At 47.4% G+C, this 19,504-nt stretch overlaps 1 long non-coding RNA gene across 1 annotated transcript in view; it reads right to left on the bottom strand.

The window, feature by feature from the left end:
• The window catches only part of LOC144828677 (uncharacterized), a 148,053-nt gene extending 130,673 nt beyond the window's left edge, over positions 1-17,380 (bottom strand). The window contains exon 1 of the long non-coding RNA XR_013610511.1: positions 17,318-17,380. This is a non-coding gene — a long non-coding RNA (uncharacterized LOC144828677). The remainder of the gene's footprint in view (positions 1-17,317) is intronic.
• Positions 17,381-19,504: the final 2,124 nt, after the last annotated feature.

Raw genomic sequence — 19,504 nt, 5'->3', positions numbered from 1 at the left:
TAAGCATCGTCAGAAATTATTGCAGATAAACCTTGCTATTATCAAGGTTTATCGCAAATACGATAATAAACGACCGCAATGCATTAATATCACTGAAAACTCAGCGATATTCATGCATTACCGAGCTAATGCTCTTAGCCATGTTATCCACCTCCCATTGGATAACATGGCTAAGAACTGCTCAGGGCAGGTGCTAGCTTTTGGAGATATTCGCGCTTATCTCGAATATTTCCAAAAGTTGATAATAGGAGATAGCGATGTTAGCGACTGTTTCCAGTCGCTAACATCTTGGCATGCCCACTTTGCATGTCATTAGTGATAAATATCACTCACATGCAAAGTGGGGCCCAAGATGGTCGCTATCTCCTACTAGCCGTCGCTAACTGGTGTTAGCAACAGCTAGGTAATACAGATATAATTTTATCTCCGCGAAGCGGAGCGCTGTTACATATATATATCTTGTTTTTGAACGTTAATTTCTCAAAATCCACTGAAGCACATATATTGAGACCTAGCAAAGGCACATCGAGCTACCAGTCCCTACAATTTTGCCAAGTTTCGTGCAAATCCATTCAGCCGTTCGATTATTATTATTATTATTTTTTTCCCCGCGGGGCCCTTTTAAAACCTCCACATCAAACCTAAGAGGTCAAGGAGGATCTACTATGCCCCCTTATGGTCATTTGCCCCTTCGCTTTGGCCTCCTCTTGTCTCTCGATCCTACCGAGAGACAAGATGGTGGCCGCTACGGACTGTTTGCAATGTTTACAGACGCCGGAGAACCAATCAGCTTCGCGCACCTCCGTTACGCGAAGCGGAGCGCTGTTACAGATATATATCTTTTTTTGAACGTTAATTTCTCAAAATCCACTGGAGCACATATATTGAGACCTAGCAAAGGCACATCGGGCTACCAGTCCCTAATATTTTACCAAGTTTCGTGCAAATCCATTCAGCCGTTCGATTATTATTATTTTTTTTTTTTTTTGCCCCGCGGGACCCTTTTAAAACCTCCACATCAAACCTAGGGGGTCAGCGAGGATCTACTATGCCCCCTTATGGTCATTTGCCCCTTCGCTTTGGCCTCCTCTTGTCTCTCGATCCTACCGAGAGACAAGATGGCGGCCGCTACGGACTGTTTGGAATGTTCACAGACGCCGGAGAGCCAATCAGCTTCGCTACACGAAGTTCCGTTACGCGTAAAGTCCGCGAACCGGAGCGCTGCCCGGTCCGCTGTTACAGATATATATCTTTTTTTGAACGTTAATTTCTCAAAATCCACTGGAGCACATATATTGAGACCTAGCAAAGGCACATCGGGCTACCAGTCCCTACAATTTTGCCAAGTTTCGTGCAAATCCATTCAGCCGTTCGGGCTAAAAGTGAGGCCAACCGCCCTATGGAAAACTCAATGTTAAAAACACGTTTTGGGACCCCCCTTTTTTCTCGGCCCCCCCTTGACGAACCCCCCCCCCCCAAATTTTCAAGGGCTGCTCAGAAACAAAATGTGCAATTTTCCTGAAAATTTCAGCCAATTCCGTCCACAAACGCCAAAGTTATTAGACATAGAATTTTCAAAAATCCCATAGAGAAAAAATCCTAACTATATATACCTACTGGCGACCGCCAGTAGGTAATATATATATATATATGTATATATATATATATATATATATATATATATATATATATATATATATATATATATATATATAAAAAAACACAGGTTGCCCTTTAGAGTTAGAGAGGTGCAAAAAGAGGCAAGTGAGGTACAGATTGAGGCGAGAGAACTAGAGAAAGAGGCAAGAGAGTTGCAGATTGCAGAAACGGGTTAAAGAGGTACAGAAAGAGGGAACAGGCAGGCAGACTGATGCAAGAGAGGTACAGAAAGAGGAAAGAGGGGTGCATAAAAAGGCAAGAGGGATGAAGAAATTTGGAACAGGGGTGCAGAAAGAAGCTAGAGCAGTGCAGAAAGAACCAACAGAGATGCAGAAAGTACCAACAGATTTGGAAAAAGAGGCAAGTGGAGTGCAGAAAGGGGTAGAAGAGATACACAAAGAGGCAAGACAGGTAACAGGTGACCATTCTAGGTTTGCAAACGGCCTTTCACCATGCTGTAACACTTGCACTGCATTTTTGGTAACATTTGAGCCGTTTGAGCTAGAAACAAGACTTTTTTTGTTCAAATCTGCAGATAAGGGTGCAGATGATGAATGATGTGGCTAATGCAGAAAATGTATAATTGTGCGAAAGTCTGAGCAGCCAAACAGTCACATAATTCCAGTGGCCCTGCTCATACCTCTGACTAGGTCCACAAGTACTCCTCAGTTATTGCATATTTTTTTGTCTCACTGAGTTCATAGTTCAGCTTCTGTGGAAACGAGGAAGACTAAACCTGAGGTTACCACTCCACAACACAGACTACCATCCACATAATTACTCTCCATAACACATAATCCCACTCTACGTAATTCCTATACACTAAATACCACATACTTTCTATGCACATAATTTCACTGCACAACATACCACATAATTCCACTACACACAACGTACATCCACTCCACTCAAAAAAATATTAGTAAAAAACGTTAGCATTTACAACGCCGATAGCTCTAATTCTCGCAAATGCGAAATCTATTACATTGCAAACACTTCTTTGACTAGTAGTCGTGTTTGCAGAGTGGTGGAGAAAGGCTGCAGGGCCTCCTACCAACGCTCAGAAATTCTGCTGCCTAGTGCTTACAGGAGGTACCAGGAGGGCTTCTTGGCCCCCAAAGTCCCTCAGGAGTAAATTGGACTTCATCCCCCATCCTGTAGTCTGCCAGGAGGCGCGTTTGCAGAGTGGTGGAGAAAGGGGGGCATGGCCTCCAAAGACGTTTTAGCAGTCCCACTGTGTGGGATTTATTAGAGGTAACAAGAAGGGTAGTTTGCCCCCAAGGACATCCTTGGGGGCCAACTACCCCTCCTATTACCTCCAGTAGGTCACAAACAGCAGAATTGCTAAGTTCTCAGAGTAGGCCATGCCCCCTTCGCACACCACTCTGCAAACGCGCTCCCTTGCACGCTCTTGGATGGGAATTGAAATCCCCTTCCCTGCTGGGGTCCTTTAGGGGCCAACTAGCCTACCTCTTACCTGTGAGCCCCACACAGTGGGATTGCTGAGAGTTGGACAAAGGCCTCATCCCCTTTCCCACACCACTCTGCAAACGCACCTCCTGGCGCATTCTAAATTGGGGTATTAGGTTCCCTTCATTTTTGAGGGTGCCTGGGGCCACTTAGCCCACCAGTTACCTCCAGTAAGCACCACACAGCTGGAATGCTGAGAGTTGTCCGAGGCCATGCCCCCTTTTTACACCACTCTGAAAATGCGGCTCCCGGCACACGGCTGCTCAAGGAATGAAGGGTTGAAGTCCACTTGTGTCCTGTGGTCCTCAGGACACAAGTGGACCTCATCACCCCACCAGCAGTGCGCCACAAGGTGCATTTGCAGAGTGGTGTAAAAAGGGGCGTTGCCTCGGACCACCTCTCTACAATCCAGCTGTGTGGCTCACACTGGAGGTACCTGATGGGCTAGTTGGCCCCAGGGACCCTCAGTAATCAAAAGGACTAAATTACCCAACTTAGAACGCACCAGGGAGAGCGTTTGCAGAGTCATGCAGGAGGGGGCAAGGCTTCCGACGAGTTGCCAGTTTCCTTTTTCTTTATTTTCTTATTTAATGGGAGGAGGGCTGTGTGGGCCCTCCTCCTGAGGCCAATTATGACCCCGGGGACCCCATCCCCCAGGGCCAGCATTTCATTTTTTTAAAAATTATAATTAAAGGGGAGTGGGGCCATGTGGACCCCCTCCTGGGCCACTTCTTGTCCCGGGGACCCCTTCCCCCAGGGACTGGCCTCACCTTTGGGGACCGTAGGTGGAGCCCCAATGCCCACATGGTCCCGCTGGCTCCCCGCCTCCTGCGGACATTTAGGACATTTGTACAATATAGCCAGGAACTTACTTTGTGTTAGTGTTCTCTCTAGTATTGTATATGTTTTAGGGTGCACTGTGGAGACACGTGTGTTTGGAATGCTACTTCTGTATTTAATCAAGGAGATTTGATTCTGTGCTATAAAATAAACTGCTGGCATTTGTACGGATTTATTTAAAACAGGAAGAGTACATGTAGCTCCAGACCTCCTTGTAGAGGTCTCCGCTAAATCAAGGGAGATAACGCAATTCAGAAATCATGTTACTGTGGAGGTGCAATATCTACCCTGTCCCAACCCCCTCCACTAATTCAAAAATCTCTTTTGCTGTATGTTTTACATAGTTTTGAGTGGAGAATTTACCAGCAGCCTTTTGTTGGTGTGAATGGTCCACATGCCTGGGCCTAATCTGAGGTGTGGCATGATGGGCAAAAGAACAGTGGGTTGGAATGCTGCCCGAGTGATTGTCAATCATTAGACTTATTGCAAGCATTCCTCCCATCATCTTTTGTATGTTTGGTACATTACCTCCTCATAAGTCTTCCTCGCCACCTGAGTTAAACAGTGAGTTTCAGCACCACAACAGAACAAAAAAGGGTACACTCGGAGAAATGAATATTGACAGGAATTAACTGGAGAATTATTGCTACAACCATATTGTGGCATTACCACATTTTTCATCACAGAGTATGCCACGTGCTGGGATCTGGTTCTTTAAATGAGTGTCACTGTTTCTCAAAGGATCTTTCGACTGGTGTGTTAGGAACAATCCTGTAGAATGGCAAATCTATTCCTTTTTACAATGCAAATAAAGTTTGTATGCCTCCCAGACCGTAGGCACACAGGTAGCAAGATAGAAAGCCACAAGAAAACAATGATACCTTTCTCAGTAATGCTTTGTTTCTTCATGAAGTGAATGCGAAACTAGGACAATGGAGAATGTTTTATTGTATAACCACTACGTCATATTGCTGTATTGTCCTATCTGTGTGAAAGGTGCCTGTTGGGTGGCAAAAGACAATGAGATTTTACTGGAAAATGGCGCATGCTGTGTGCACTTGAAAACCCAGTGAATAAAGAAAATGCTGCATGTTGAGAGTCAACAATTTAGCAGGTATTGAATTCTCTATTTTTAGTGCGACCATTTCCAGTTGACGATGGAAGCAGCCAAGGCAGGCCTCTGAGCGGGCTACACTATGCATGCACACTATTTAATCTCAATAAACCTCGAAGATCAGGATTAATATAAGGTATCCACATACGTTTCTCCATAAATCTTTTCACACAGAGCTTGAATAGATATTTGTATATAGACGGGAGAGAAGAAAAAAAGTTTTTGGTAGGCGTAGGTAACATTTTTAAATGAAGTGTACACTTTAGAAGCCAGCGCTGAATCTGAGAGTGAATTATAGGTAGGGGGGGTTTGACCCAGTGGAAGGTACAGGGACCTGGGTAGTTAAGTAAGTAAGGAGAAGGGGTCCCAGTAGCAATGGAACATAAAACCACACAATTGAAAAATAATCAAGAACACATAAGTTGAAACCACATTGTTTACTTCACAATGGGAATGCGTATCGAATATGCAGAGATAAATACACACAATAATAGATCACTCGTTTTAGGTGGTGCCCCAAGGAGGGAGGGGGATGGGATGGTGTAGTGAAGGTGGGGAATTAGTGAGGAAGAAAGTGGCGATTCATAAGTGACAGTAAAATCAGCAATTGTCAATCGTTTGACAGAGTTACACACTATGTACAGAAAAAGTAAGACACAAAATGTTCATAAGAATGTTCGAAAAAAGTCATCCTCCAAGTTATCCAATAAATGCAAACAATGGGGAATGGAGATGACACACGGAAGTGGATATCGACGTTTCGACCCTCAGGGATGCAGATATGAGTGGGTATCCTCCTGGGGGGTCTTCATCAGGACTGGAGGGACACACAACCTAGTAGATATATAGAAATATATATACGTCGTAAATACGGGATAGAACTCCCTGTATATAGTTCAAACAAAGTAGCACATCTCCACACCAGGGTTAGGACGAAGTAAATGAATTAAAATCCCATACATTCGGTTGGGACACTATAACTGCTTGGAGGATGACTTTTTTCGAACATTCTTATGAACATTTTGTGTCTTACTTTTTCTGTACATAGTGTGTAACTCTGTCAAACGATTGACAATTGCTGATTTTACTGTCACTTATGAATCGCCACTTTCTTCCTCACTAATTCCCCACCTTCACTACACCATCCCATCCCCCTCCCTCCTTGGGGCACCACCTAAAACGAGTGATCTATTATTGTGTGTATTTATCTCTGCATATTCGATACGCATTCCCATTGTGAAGTAAACAATGTGGTTTCACCTTATGTGAATCTGAGAGTGAGTCACGGTGATGCTCGTGAATTCTGCGTCAAGAATCTCCCACAAAAACATGAGGGCAGGATTCTGAGAAATTTTAAGCAAAATCGGGCAAGGTGCATGGTGCAAACAATAGACAAATATTCACTTATTGGTAAAATGTAACTTGTATTACACCATAGTTGCCAAGTCCCTACTCGCGTTAGATTATTTGAATTAAGGTTCCCAGGCCAACCAAAATTATCCAACATTTTTTCCACAATTATTATATCAAATGTTAAATATTGCGAGGAAGGTAAAACATAGTGATGATGGAGGGTAGTTCTTCCTTGACATATGGGTAACACTGTCATTCTTAATTCTTATGTAAAAGTGAACTCTTTCAATGTATGAAAATAAATATATGCAGTGTAAAACATTGCAGGCAAGATGCAGATTCTAAATGAGAACAGACAATGAAAATAAGCAAATGTTCAAAATATATTTTCTCTGTTGCTTATCTTACATCAAATCGAATATGTCAAATTAAAATTGTTCTGTCAGTGTGGAAGAGCGTATTTTATAGAGGAGGTGTAAGTAATATCATCAAGAAATATTGACAAAAATATATGTTCAGTGTGGCGTCTATTGTCCCATGTTAGCATACTTGACATTTTAAATTTCGGAATGATATCATATAGCCCCTTTAAAAGCGCACTTTGCTGATTAACAACAAGCTGTTGCTCATCAGAGGCAGGGCCGGACTGGCCATAGCGGGCACCGGGCAATCCCCGGTGCGCTGCACGGGTGGGGGCCGGTTTTGCATAGCTGCAAAATCGGCCCTGTACCAAAATCGGCCGAAAACCAGCCCTGGCAAAGAGCTCGGCGGTACCTCCAACACCCACCCCCCTCCCCCGAGTGGGGAGGGGGGGGCGTCCGAGCACTTTGCCTGGGCCGGTTGTGGTTCCCAGTCCGGCCCTGATCAGAGGCACCTGTAAAGCGGCTAAAGATGCTTCTGCCATTTTTCATAGAACTATCATAGCCTTTCTTTTAGGGATCGATTCGCTATATATTTCAATCCAATAAAGATTTTATCATTATTGGTGAAAAGAACAATTTCTTCCAATGCATTTTTCATATTTCTCCAGCTTAAAACAGTTTGTCTTTCTCGCATGAAATCAATTACAATTTATTAGAAATGAAAATATACTCATTTAGGACAATTAAAGATATCATAGTCCTAATAACAATACTCGGGTCAAATGCCTTATCTTTTTATAATCTATGTAATATTTATTTTAGGGTGGGGCGCTGTAAGAAACTTAGGGGTATATTCACAAGAACGTGTGATAACTACCGCAAGAGCAGTGTAACGCAACTTTCAACGTTGCAGCCTATAGTGGGAAAATCACCCTGTGCCAATGTGGAATTCACAACGCGATGGTAGCATGCGATAGACACCAGATAACGTGCCAAATATCAGCGTGAAAATCAACTCCACGCCGTAAAAATGCTATACGCGAACACTAAAAAACATGCAATGAGGCCAGCCGCGGTCTAAAAGTAGAGAAAACCAACCACAGGCCTGCAAATCCCACGTGTCTGGCGATCAATGTACCATAAAAACACAGAAAAAACACACCAGAAACAAGCTAAAGCACGTAGCAACATGGATGCACCCTGACCCAGTGCAGAGGCCAACTCGAACCCCACAGCCCCCACAGCCCACCATCAAGGAACAACGGGATCGGGGAAGGCCAAGGAGTGGAAAAAGGGGTGCAGACCGCAGGAAAACAAGACCAGCATCACGGAGGTGACAGAACACTACCAGCAACTGACCCACAAGCAGACCACCTGGACTGCAGTCAGAGTGCTGAGGAGGTCAATAGGCGCTGGCATGACATGACAACCTAAACCAGGCACACACCCACTGCCAACAGGAAGGCAGCAACAGCGACAGGAGGTGGCAGTCCAGCGCCACAGGAGGAGCTGGAGGAAACCCAGGCCACAGTCATCATTGTGGAGATTGTGCAAGTAGTAGGGAGTATGGACACAGCTCGAGAGGACTTGACACAACATCAACTGGGAGTTCAACGAACATGAACTGGGGGACGGGGGAGATGGGCACAATGGCACACATGCACAATGAGGTGTAGCACACTGCACACCCACAATTACCCAGGATTGTGTCCCAGATCCCATTGGCACACTGCAGCACACACACATAGCAAGAAGAGTACACCCACATTGATGACAATGTGGTACAATGCTCCTAGCCGACACTGCAGAACATGGGACACAACTGGCTCTGCACATGCACAGAAACATGCCTACTACATCTGACAGAGCCGGAACTGTGAAATGGAAATGTACGCATACGACCTCACATCCGTCATGTAGTGCAAATGTACACTGTCCCGCAGAAGAATCCAGCACCTCACAAACAGTCACAATGTACATTGCCATACAGTCTGCATGCAAACCAGCACAATGCGACAACAGACATGTCAAAACAATGTCAACAAGCATCTCCCCTTCACATTGCAGAGGGGCACACAGCACCTTCAGCAGAGCACAGAATACAACACATCTGTGATGCCGGAGAGAACCACCACACCGTCGACACCAACGCCCTACAACAGCCCATGGATATCCCATGCAACCCCCTACCAGGACCCGGCCAGCCAAGCTACTCAGAAGAGAAAACCGATCCTGCAACAGACTACACAGCAGGAAGCACCCGCAAGCACAGCTGGCTCACAACACTTCACCAACCCGCACATTGCACCCCAATGCCATGTGTCAGCATGCCAATAGGAGGTGGCCCAACAGGTGTGGGTGGGGGCCGAACCCATGGAATGTGAACTAGGACACATACGTAGGTGTTTATCACCCTTCAGGGACCACCCACACCCCACCAAGGAGACCCACACTGCCATAGGGACACATGCAGATGCACACTCACAGTAGAGAACCATGCCCAGGGGTGCTCAAATAGCAGTCACACACCCATGTTGGCTCTGCATACGACGGCCCTGGCCACTCCCCTTACAAATTGAGTGGGTGTCAACAAAGCTGCATGTCCAAGCTCCAACCCGCTGCCTTCGGTGATATGTCTGCATCCGATGTACACAGCACAATGTAATGTTGTAGGGCCCAGGGCAGATATCATGTTGAACTGGCTACGGGCACATGCGCCCTGCCCCTTTATTGGCAAGGCCACATGTACAGTAACTCCTGTGCTGGATGTGTGTGGGGTGAGAGTAAGCCATTCTGCATGGAATGTCTGGTGCTGGCAACCACTTGAACATTGGACACCAGTGCAACGGAAACAGAAAACACATTCATAACAAAGTCAACTGCTGAGCAACATAGAGTGAGCCGGAAAAAATCCAGAGGACAGCCAACATGCAAACAGAAGTGTCTGTGAGTTGCAGTGCACTGGGGTTGGGACGCTCGAGATGAGCGTGCTCATGTGAAGAAAAAGTCTCAGATTGTGTCCCTTCTATATATTCCTGATGCAGATGCCATAGGGTGTGTTAGACCATCAACGTCTCCGGGCCCCCACACTGTTTGAGGTGACTTAGCTGCGCAACCGCTCCACAGCATAAAACACAATCAGCAACGGACAATGGCCTGCGGTGCACTGAATCACTGGCACCTGGAGGGCTGAGCAGGGTATCAGGCCGATGATGGCATCCACGACAGGTCTGAGCAACTCCATAAGCCTGTCAGGACCACTGTTTCGACTCTGGAAGATGGCAGTTGGAGGTGGTCCTTGCGGTGGTGGCATGTGCTTCCTGCGGTGATTCAACGTCCATGCCGGTCTGGACTCACTTTGGTGTGTGAGCCCTGGTGGGATGCATTTGGGTCCAAAGGCTGCGTACAGCACAATCCCACAGAGAAATGGTGTTAATGACCCCATGGCCAATGCTTCAGGGGCCATCCAATATCTCAGAAGAAGGGGTCCCTGCCCGGACCAGCGCAGAGTTAATGGCCCCGAATGCACTGCGGCCGGCACAGGCACCCAACCACAGGACGATGACTTGCGGTGCAGTCAGATGGGCCATGCGACGTAAGCAGGTCCTCATCAATGTCCAAGGTGTATGTTGGGGAGAGTTGCGGGGGACAGTGGAAGGTGTGATGCGGAAGGTTTGATTTTATCCGGAAGCAGCAAATAGTGGGGTGGAAAGCGCAAGTCTCGTTTTCACCACCAATTCGGAATCAGCTACATGAGGATGAAAACTAGCCCCTAGTCCATAGACTCAGATGCCACCAATGTACGACCAGTAAGTGTCCATGAATGTCGGGGAAGAGACTTAGTGGCACCGGGGCCGAGAAGGGATTCAGTCTGCGATGATGCCGGTACACTGATATGAACTCCCCCATTGCTAAATCAAGGCTCTGTGACCTACTAGACCACAGAGCAGGCCGGAGGCAGCGATCAGCAGTGGCCCACAGCCACGTGTCGTTGGCTTCGGTTGCACAGACTTAGTGACACCAGGGCAGTTGTTGGCAGTGCTCGATCACCTCCGTAACGATGATCCTTTTTTTCCGCTAATATGCAACGCGTCAGCCTCTTACGCCTCTCCTTGCGTGCAATGATATGTAACCTGCCTTTGTATAATCGATGTTTGGTTCCAAATCTGTGACCTACTCAAGTGCAGCCTAGGCCGAGAGCAGTGTAGGCCGGAGGCAGCGGCAGCACGGGCCATTCACCGATTGTCGCCGGCATGGGTTGGTGGCCCCACCGGCCTGTGTAGTTCAGGTTCAGTGGCACAACGTGTAGCCGGCTTGCATTGAACAGGGTTAGTGGCACCACATGTAGCCAGCTGGCGTTGAACAGGGTAAGTGGCAGCATGTGTAGCTGGCTGGCATTGAACAGGGTTAGTAGCACCACGTGTAGCCGGCTGGTGTTGTACTGGGTTAGTGGCATCACGTGTAGCCGGCTGGCTTTGAAAAGGGTTCTATAACTAAGGGAACTATGCCTCACTGATCGGGGGTTCTGGTGCTGTGGCCGCTGACCCGGATTTGGGGTCACTGCCATTCAGGTCCCAGGACACAGTTTCACATATCGGACCTACTGGGCCGAAGAGGACGCCGGTGTAGTATGTGAATGAGGAAGGAGTAATGTGTGCCAGCGTCGGGGGCTAGGGATGGTCTGAGAGCATGGCAGGGTCCCGGGCCTCGGGCTTGGAGCTTGCACAGGCATGTGGTGGGCTCTCCTTGACACACGCCGGTGTCAGCAGGTGATCAGCGTGGCCTGGCTGCACAGGGGCGGGCCTGATGGGTTTGTGGTCGAGCGGGCCAGGGTACGGCAGGCGCACAGGATCGCAGGCAACTCCACTCATGAGGACGGCGTCGGCCTTGTGGCGGGGTGAGAGGCGCCGCCCTGTCAGAGACATTGGGTTTTCCGGAAGAGGACCATCCCCAGGGCTAAGTGCTTTTTATTCACACCTCTACGCTGACCTGGCATATGCCGGGCCATCCCACTCTGCTCAAGCTTGCGGGGCGACTTAACAGGCAACATTTGTGCAAGGATCCCCATTGGCTGGGGTGACATGGTTGCGTCCACTGTCCACTACACTCCATACACCAGAGGTGTATGTCGCCATGGATATTGGTGTGTTCTGCATACTGCGGTCTGTCCAGCACATCCCTGCCACTCTTGGCATTGTGTACTTTCCCAATCATGGTTCTACTGCATCCTTCACACATGCCTGGTTGCCACCTCACCCCACATTCAGCTATTGTGTGGCTGAGGTGACATGCTGTTGATGGCTCATGTTCACGGCTTGCCCATGTTACCATTGTAAGTTGTTCTGTCGTGTCTGGTGGGTGCGCATGTTGTTGTGCATGTTGGTTGTGATTTTGTGATGTGTGCGTTGCCAGAGTTGTGAATTGCCTGGTTGCAGAGTTGAGGTGAGTGGGGTGTTAATTTGGAACTAGCCAAGGGGCTATGCTTTTCCCTTGGTGCCATCCTGGGAACGCTGGTTGCTGATGGACTGTCGGAGAATGAAGGAATCATGCACACTGGCTGTGTATTTGGAGGCAACATTGGTGAAGGTCCCACTGTGTTCTGATGTTGCCTGCACATTGATATGTGATGTGTGCTTCCTATTGCGGGATTGTGTGCTATGTCACCAGGGGGCACAGGTAGGACATGTGTGCTGTGGATTGCCTCCAACACGTGCGTGCATCAGGCGTACGGGTCCTTGCTTGGTCTCCAGCAGATCCTGCACATTGTGTGGACTTATCGGGACTGTGGTGCCAGTGTGATGGTGATATCCAGGACATGTGTGGGGGACTTGGATGTGGCTGGCTGTGAGACTCCTCCGACTCTGGCGGGTGTTGTTTGGATGTGCCAGGGGCCAACAGGTGCAGCATAGCCAGCAGCTTCGCGTGGGGTGGGATGTTGGTTGTCCGCTGTGTTGGTACCATAGGCCTGTAAGGCGATGATGGTCAGGATGAATAGGATAGTTGTCCCTTTGAGCCTGTAGTGGACAGTGACATTGTCAGATGTTGGGTCTGTGAGGCAGGTGCGTTTCCTGGGGGGCCGCTGTCCTTGTCTGCACTGCCTCTGTGGTGGTCCGGGGGGTGTGTTCTCGGTAGGGGTTGGGGTACTGGGGTGGTGGAGGTGGGTGTTGTGGCCCTCTTGGGTGTCCGGGCTGCATGATGAGTGACTCCATGGCATCTGTTGCTCTTCCGATGACGCCCTGGGCTGAGCTCCTTTTTGTGGTGCAGTCTGCCGTCCGACTTTACACCAGGTGTTAATTTCCTGCTGTTAATGCGCCTTATCGCCTGTTTTGTGTTCTTATTGTCGATCTGGCTGGTCGTTGAGAATGTTGAGGTGTTGTGTTGTTGCAGCTTTTTGCATGGGAACGCCTACTCTGCATCTCATTAGCGATAGGTGCGGGGATCGTCTGCGGTGATGTGTTTTGCGGCTGCTATCACGGGTAAACTGGTGCTGTGGGCTTTTAACACCAGCTTGTGAATGGGGAGGTAAATTTATCACGACTTTGGCTGCAATAAAGTGCAGTTAATTTGGCGATAGCTCCTTGTGAATATGCCCCTAAGTAATTAGTTGAGGGGGTGTGGGCCCCAGTCAAGTGACAACCACAATCCTTCTCAGGGTGAACCACAAAAATCACTAAATAAACCTGTTCCTAACCCTCTAGTAGCTTGGCACAAAGTAGACAGGCTTAAATTAGAGGCAATGTGTAAAGTATTTATGTACCAAACAGAGTTATAAAGTTAGAATGCAAGATAAGTAAAAATTCCAAACCAATTTAGAGAAATGGAAACAATGTTAATAAATAAAATGACACCAAAACGACAAAAATCCAATCAGTAGAACTGGAGATATCGATTTTTCAAATTTTAAGTAAAAATAGCACCAAAAAGCACCAAGCGTCACTCATGGTCATCTTGTTGAGCCAGACAACGGGAAAGTCAGAAGTTTGATGGAGCACCAGTCAGATGTAGGGACCAGGTGACTCTCACTGAGAGCTACCTTCTCAAGGTCCAGAGGAAGAGTTCTGTTTGCAATGGCGGAGGCCGCAAAGAGGTCGTTTTTGGTGTGAGGGCCTCACCCAGGATATCTAACAGGTGCCTTTTGTTTAGGGGTCAAACTTTGCACCTGGGGGCAGTGGATACTCAGGTAAAGAATGTCTTTATCTTGATGCATATTTTTTTTAAGGTCCATCACAAAGTCAACTCTGTAGTATGAATATTTTGACAACATATTTTTGCCAAGCTGATTTCTGTTTTCTTCAGGATATGTACACAAATCTCACCTCTCTCTAAAGATTTACATAGTCCATTGATCATGAGGATAAGTCCTAGTACATCTCCCAAAAAGGAAAGAAATGTCTTAGCCCCATAACTGCTGCACCTCCCCCATCCCCCCCAATTGCTGAGCCTTTCTTGGCTATATGGATTCGAACTTGGGCCCACATAACTTTTTGTCTATGTAAGGTATCCAGGCTAAGTTCATACCCTTTTTCGCCAACATCCTGTGGATCATAAAGGTGTGAGTAAGTCATCCTTTTTAACTTGATGACCCCCATTTTTTACTAATACTGGTGGTTGCTGACTCTGATTGTGCCCTGGGTTCTGCTAACCATTCAGGCAATCGAGTGTAGGTGGTTCAAGTAGCACATTTAGCAAAACCCCCATAACTGTGCATTCCACCTTGCATGTACCAATTAGGTGGAACCGCCAGTTATATCAGTCACGAGTAAGTACCACGCTATTGGAGGGGGACCACTCACCCTGAGATTATTTGTGGAGTTGGCTTACCATCTTCCCACTGTTTTTGGTCCTGATGAAGAGCCATGGATCATTTTGACCAATAAAGGTGAGAAACATATTGACCTCTCTTGTCAGCCACTAGAGGACATTGTTACCTCCATAGTAGTGCCAACCTACGGGTTTTTTAATCTAGCAGGGGAATCTTCATATTAAAAGCAGTCTGATATCCCCCAGCCAGTTTTAACTCACGTTTGCACTCACTCTTCACCACCCCACTAGGACTCACTCACACTCACCAAACGGCAAGAAAACCAAAAGATCTCCACTAATGTGACCCTTCGGGGGACCCGTATGGGATTGCATCGCCAGCCCGAAGAGGAGCACTCACCCGATGATGAAGCATGACATCCCAGGGATGTGGGAGGGCAACAAGAAACACTCTAGTTGACTGTCTCTCATAATCTGACCAGCATCTAGAGCTTCTCTCTTTATGAGCCTTTTTAGGAACAGTAACCCCCTTTTGAAAACATATATAGTCTTTTGGGACTTGTATCAGCTCCTATTGCCCCTTCTTCCTTTTTTACGATATACTCTGCTAACCAGGCCCAGGCCAGTGCTCTGTTTAAAAGACAACTAGGTGTAATTACAATTAGTATGACAACCTACCTGTAAGCCCTGAGTATATGGTAGGGCATGTCGGTTTAGAGGCCTTGCAGATTTAATGCACTTAAGTTTGCAACTGCTGTGTGTCCTGCTGTCATTTTAAACTTTGGAGGCTGCTTTTAAATTAAAATTATATGCAAATTCGACTTTGGAATTAAAAGTACTTCCAAAGTCTTAAACTACCTTATTTTTGACATATAAGTCACCCCTACGATCTACCCTAGATGCCCCGGGGTAGGGTGCCTTGTAACAATACGCAGGGACATTATAAAAGATGTTTGATATGCCCTGGTGGGGGAACAACTGCCAATTTTGTTTTACCTCATTGAAGTACATTATCTCAATAGGCTAACATGGAAAGGCCTTTTTCAACTTTAATAAAGTCTGACTGTTGACAAGTGTGACCTAAAATGATATTTTAAAGTGTCTAAATATTAGTTAGAATAAGTCCAGTAACTTGTCAAGGTTAGATTTATCAGAGCTATGAAAATAAGTATGGAACTTGCTTTTCTGATGTGCTTAAATCCAGCTCTAGAGTAGCCTCTCCTTATTGGTCAGCCTTTGACAGGCTGAACCAAGCTGCTCTGATTAGGTATGAAGTGGCCTAAACGGAAACAAAGAGACATCTGGTGGAAGGAGACTCTGCAAGCTGCAGAGCAAAAGGCAGGAAGTGGGCTGTGTAGCCAAACTGTTCTTCAAAGAGGGAAAGACACTTTGGACAGGACCAGGCCCACCCCCACTTCCTGTACCCAAACTAGATGGGAGCCCCGTGATTGAATTAGCAGAGGGGAAGAATGGGTGTATTAGAAACAGTTAGTCGCACATGTAGGTTAGCCAGACCTTAAACTCCATGAGAGATTTCTCCATTTTGTTTTTTAAAGAACAGTGCTTTCTGGGACAAGAATTTGCCACACTTCAGGGGAAGTGGTCATCATTCAAGGTGGCACTCTGCACCCCATTGGTCAGGGTTGCCCACCTGCTTGCTAGCCCAGAAGCCTGGATACATATGGGAGAGCTGCCCAGCAACTCAGATCCCTGCCTAGAAGAAACAAGAAGAAGAAGGACTGCCCTCCCGAACCCCTGGCCTGCTCCAAGAGGACTGCACTCTGAAGGTCTGCACCTGCTGCACACTTTGGACTTTGCCTGACTCTGAAAGCTTGACAGTGGACTCCATGAAAGCAACAGGTTAAAAGAGTCCTCCTTGCATCATCTCCTCCAAGAAGAACCCACATGGACAGTGTTCTTTCGACTTTAAAGGATTTGGCCAGGTGCTTTGTAGTCCCAACATCCTAAGGATCAACTCAAAGAGTCTAGAATTTTGGATTGGTGCTGTGGACCCTTCAAGAGCCCAAAAGAACCTTCTTGAAAAAGACTCAAAGGTTGGAGACCATTTTGCGAATTTGTGAAAAAATCTCTATAAGTTTACCGAGCCGTAGTCGAGAGTCAAGCCGGCGATGTTGAACCACGACTTAGCCTGAGATCAAGGTTTGCCTGTCATGACTCTAACCATTTCACGGTCATCTATGCCCCTGTGATTTGGTGGTCATTTCCCCTTCTCCATTTCTCTTCCCCTTCCCCAAGTTACATGCTTACTCTGTAATGTGGGTTGCTGTGTGTGTCTTCCCTGGTGGCATGGAGGGGACGATTGGCGTTAGCAGTAAGTTGACTAAATTGAATAGTCAATAGTCTGCTTGATAAAAATCCATTAGAAGGCTCTTGGCAACAGTGAGATGTACAAATATTAATCACATTCATGAGGAGAAATGTCAAGCCTAATTGCTCTGCCCAATCTGAACATTTCACCACTCTAGGGGAAGCAGCAGGTGCACTCCAAAACTAATTACTCTACTCCAGTGGACCTTCCCATGACCCTAGCAGTAGCAGGAGGAGTACTCCAAGACTAATTACTCTTCTCAAGGTGAATTTTACATGACCATGGAAGCAGGTGCACTTGCCAATCAAGCTCATGTGGAGTAACTGCAGAGAATCAAAAGGTGTTGTTTTCTAGAAACACGCGTCTGGCTTCTATTTCAAGGTTGATCCCACCCCAGTTTCCTGCTTGGACTCTGTGTCCTGCACTCACCTTCTTCCCTTCGCCAAGTCCCTTCTTCACTGTTTTCCAGCCATCCTCAGTTCTCCGCTTCAGGCTGCAGCTGCTCACTGATCCTGACCTGACCCGGCGACCACTCCAGCATCAAATATCCTAGAAGAAGACAAAAACAACAAAAGAAACAATCTGACATCAGGTATTTTTGCAACAAAAAAAGTGTTTCTTGTGTTCTGAGCTCAGTAGCGGTAGATTCTAAGATACAAAATGACCCTTTGATTTTTGAATAGTGCAATAGACTCTTGTTCTGGCAGGGCTCTGCCAAGAATTACCCTCCCTGGAACTAAAACTTTTGACGCCTCCTAGGAGTACAAGTTGGGTGGATTCTGGCTTCAAACACACTATAATTGGGAGACCCGGACTCAGCGCATAAGTGGGTGTCCAGAGATTTCTGCACTTGGGACATTACAGAATGACTGTGTTGACATTTGCAAACGATTAATTAGGAATCCATGCTTCAACTTTGAGATGACACAAGCCTTCTGACCGGAAAGACAGAGCACTACTAGATGTCTGTTGAGGTATGAACAAAGGACATACAAATAGGTTTTGATTATTCTGTTTAATAACTATATTGTAGGTTAAAACACTAGTCTTGCAATTCACAGATACACATCTGATCAGGCTTTCGAACAAGATGGGTAGCAGGCCTTTTTGAGACCCCACTGTAGCTGTCACGGAGGAGGAGCACACCATCTTGTTTGTCTTTCTCAATTCAAACCTTCTTTCCCCTTAGGGCCTGTGATAAGTACAGTGTCATTTCTAGCCACTGGAGGAAGACTCTAGGAGAAATAAAGGGATCTAGGGTCGCCCTATCCGATCTGCCTGGGATTCAGGTGAGTAGCTAAGTACTTGTCTCACTGAAGCTCCAGAGCTTTTTTTCATCAACAACACTTCCAGGAGTTGACCAAAGATCGCACTGAGTCATGCCCCTGTCGTTGAACTGCAAGTTGGCCTGATGAGGAGTCTCGCTTGACGTTGGGAGAAAACGCTCAAAAAAAGTGACTAAGTCAGAAGGTATAAACTTGACCGTGCCCTAATGTTCACTGGATCTGACCCGTGCTCCATCGCGGTCAGCCTGTAACTTTGACTTTGTTCAGATAAAGTGCAACCAGATGTCCCAAGTTGGCAATTTTGGCTTTTAGGCACTAGATAGTGTTTATTCTTTAAAAATGTATATCTCTGTTTAATTTCTTGTCGGATTTTTATTATGTGTTGAGTCTTACATGAGGGGCGCTAGAGGGCGCGCAAGCGGAATGGCTGCCTGATAGCGTAGCTCCCGTTCCCTGCAGACTTGATCCTATATAAATCCTTTTCTCCTGAGGAGATAACTCTGCCCAAAATAGCGGAATCGCTGCCGAGAAGCCTCACCTGCACTCGGTCCAATTTCCAGGACACTGGTAGATGCCTGAGGCGAGATAGCGGCCCGAGAGTTTCATCGGTGCTGCCCCTGGAGCTGCTGTGAGGAGGAACCTGGACGCGGTCAGACACGCAAGTCCGGTGCGTGCCACGAGGCGGAAGGCCCAGAACGAAGGACCGGCTGCGGAACCCTGCTGTATCCCACACGGGGCCTCGAGCTGCCGATTCCTGCTTCGGGGAACGGAGAACCACGCCGAGACATCACCGGAGGCTGCCTACCGACAGGTGAAAGCAGCGGACGAGAATTGCCGACACCGCTGCGGAGGGCGCTGGGTTCCCGACTTCAGGTACCGAGCGCAGTGCGCGGTAAATGCACTCCCCCCGATGTCGGCACAGGCATAGCCACTTGGACGGACTGGCATAGGGAACAGCGAGGGGACGAGAGCTGGAAGCGGTATGCTGGGCTGAGTGCGAGCACGCTGATGACTCGCTGTGGAAAATAGATGATCTGCCCCCCCTGCCCCCCCCCCCGAGTGGAGCGCCGAAACTACTTCACCCAATTCGCCTGAAGCGGGGATAGACTACGGATCTATCAGCCTGATGCCACTGCGCTATTACCAAGGCGTGCAACGGCTTGCAGCGCCAGAGAGGCTTAAGGGGGGTGAAATACTGGCACCGCTACGACAGTTGCCTTGAAGGTGCTGGTACAGTGTGGCGCTTCCTACCTCTGGGCCCTTGGTAACGACTTCTTCATATATGCTCAGAGTGCAAATCTACACCTGGGACCCACTCGGCGCTACCTTG

The sequence above is a fragment of the Lissotriton helveticus genome, chromosome 4_1, assembly GCF_964261635.1.
Source record: "Lissotriton helveticus chromosome 4_1, aLisHel1.1, whole genome shotgun sequence".
Classification (NCBI taxonomy): Eukaryota; Metazoa; Chordata; class Amphibia; order Caudata; family Salamandridae; genus Lissotriton; species Lissotriton helveticus.
Note: the sequence above shows the minus strand (reverse complement) of the source record. Positions and strands in the feature narration are given on the sequence as shown.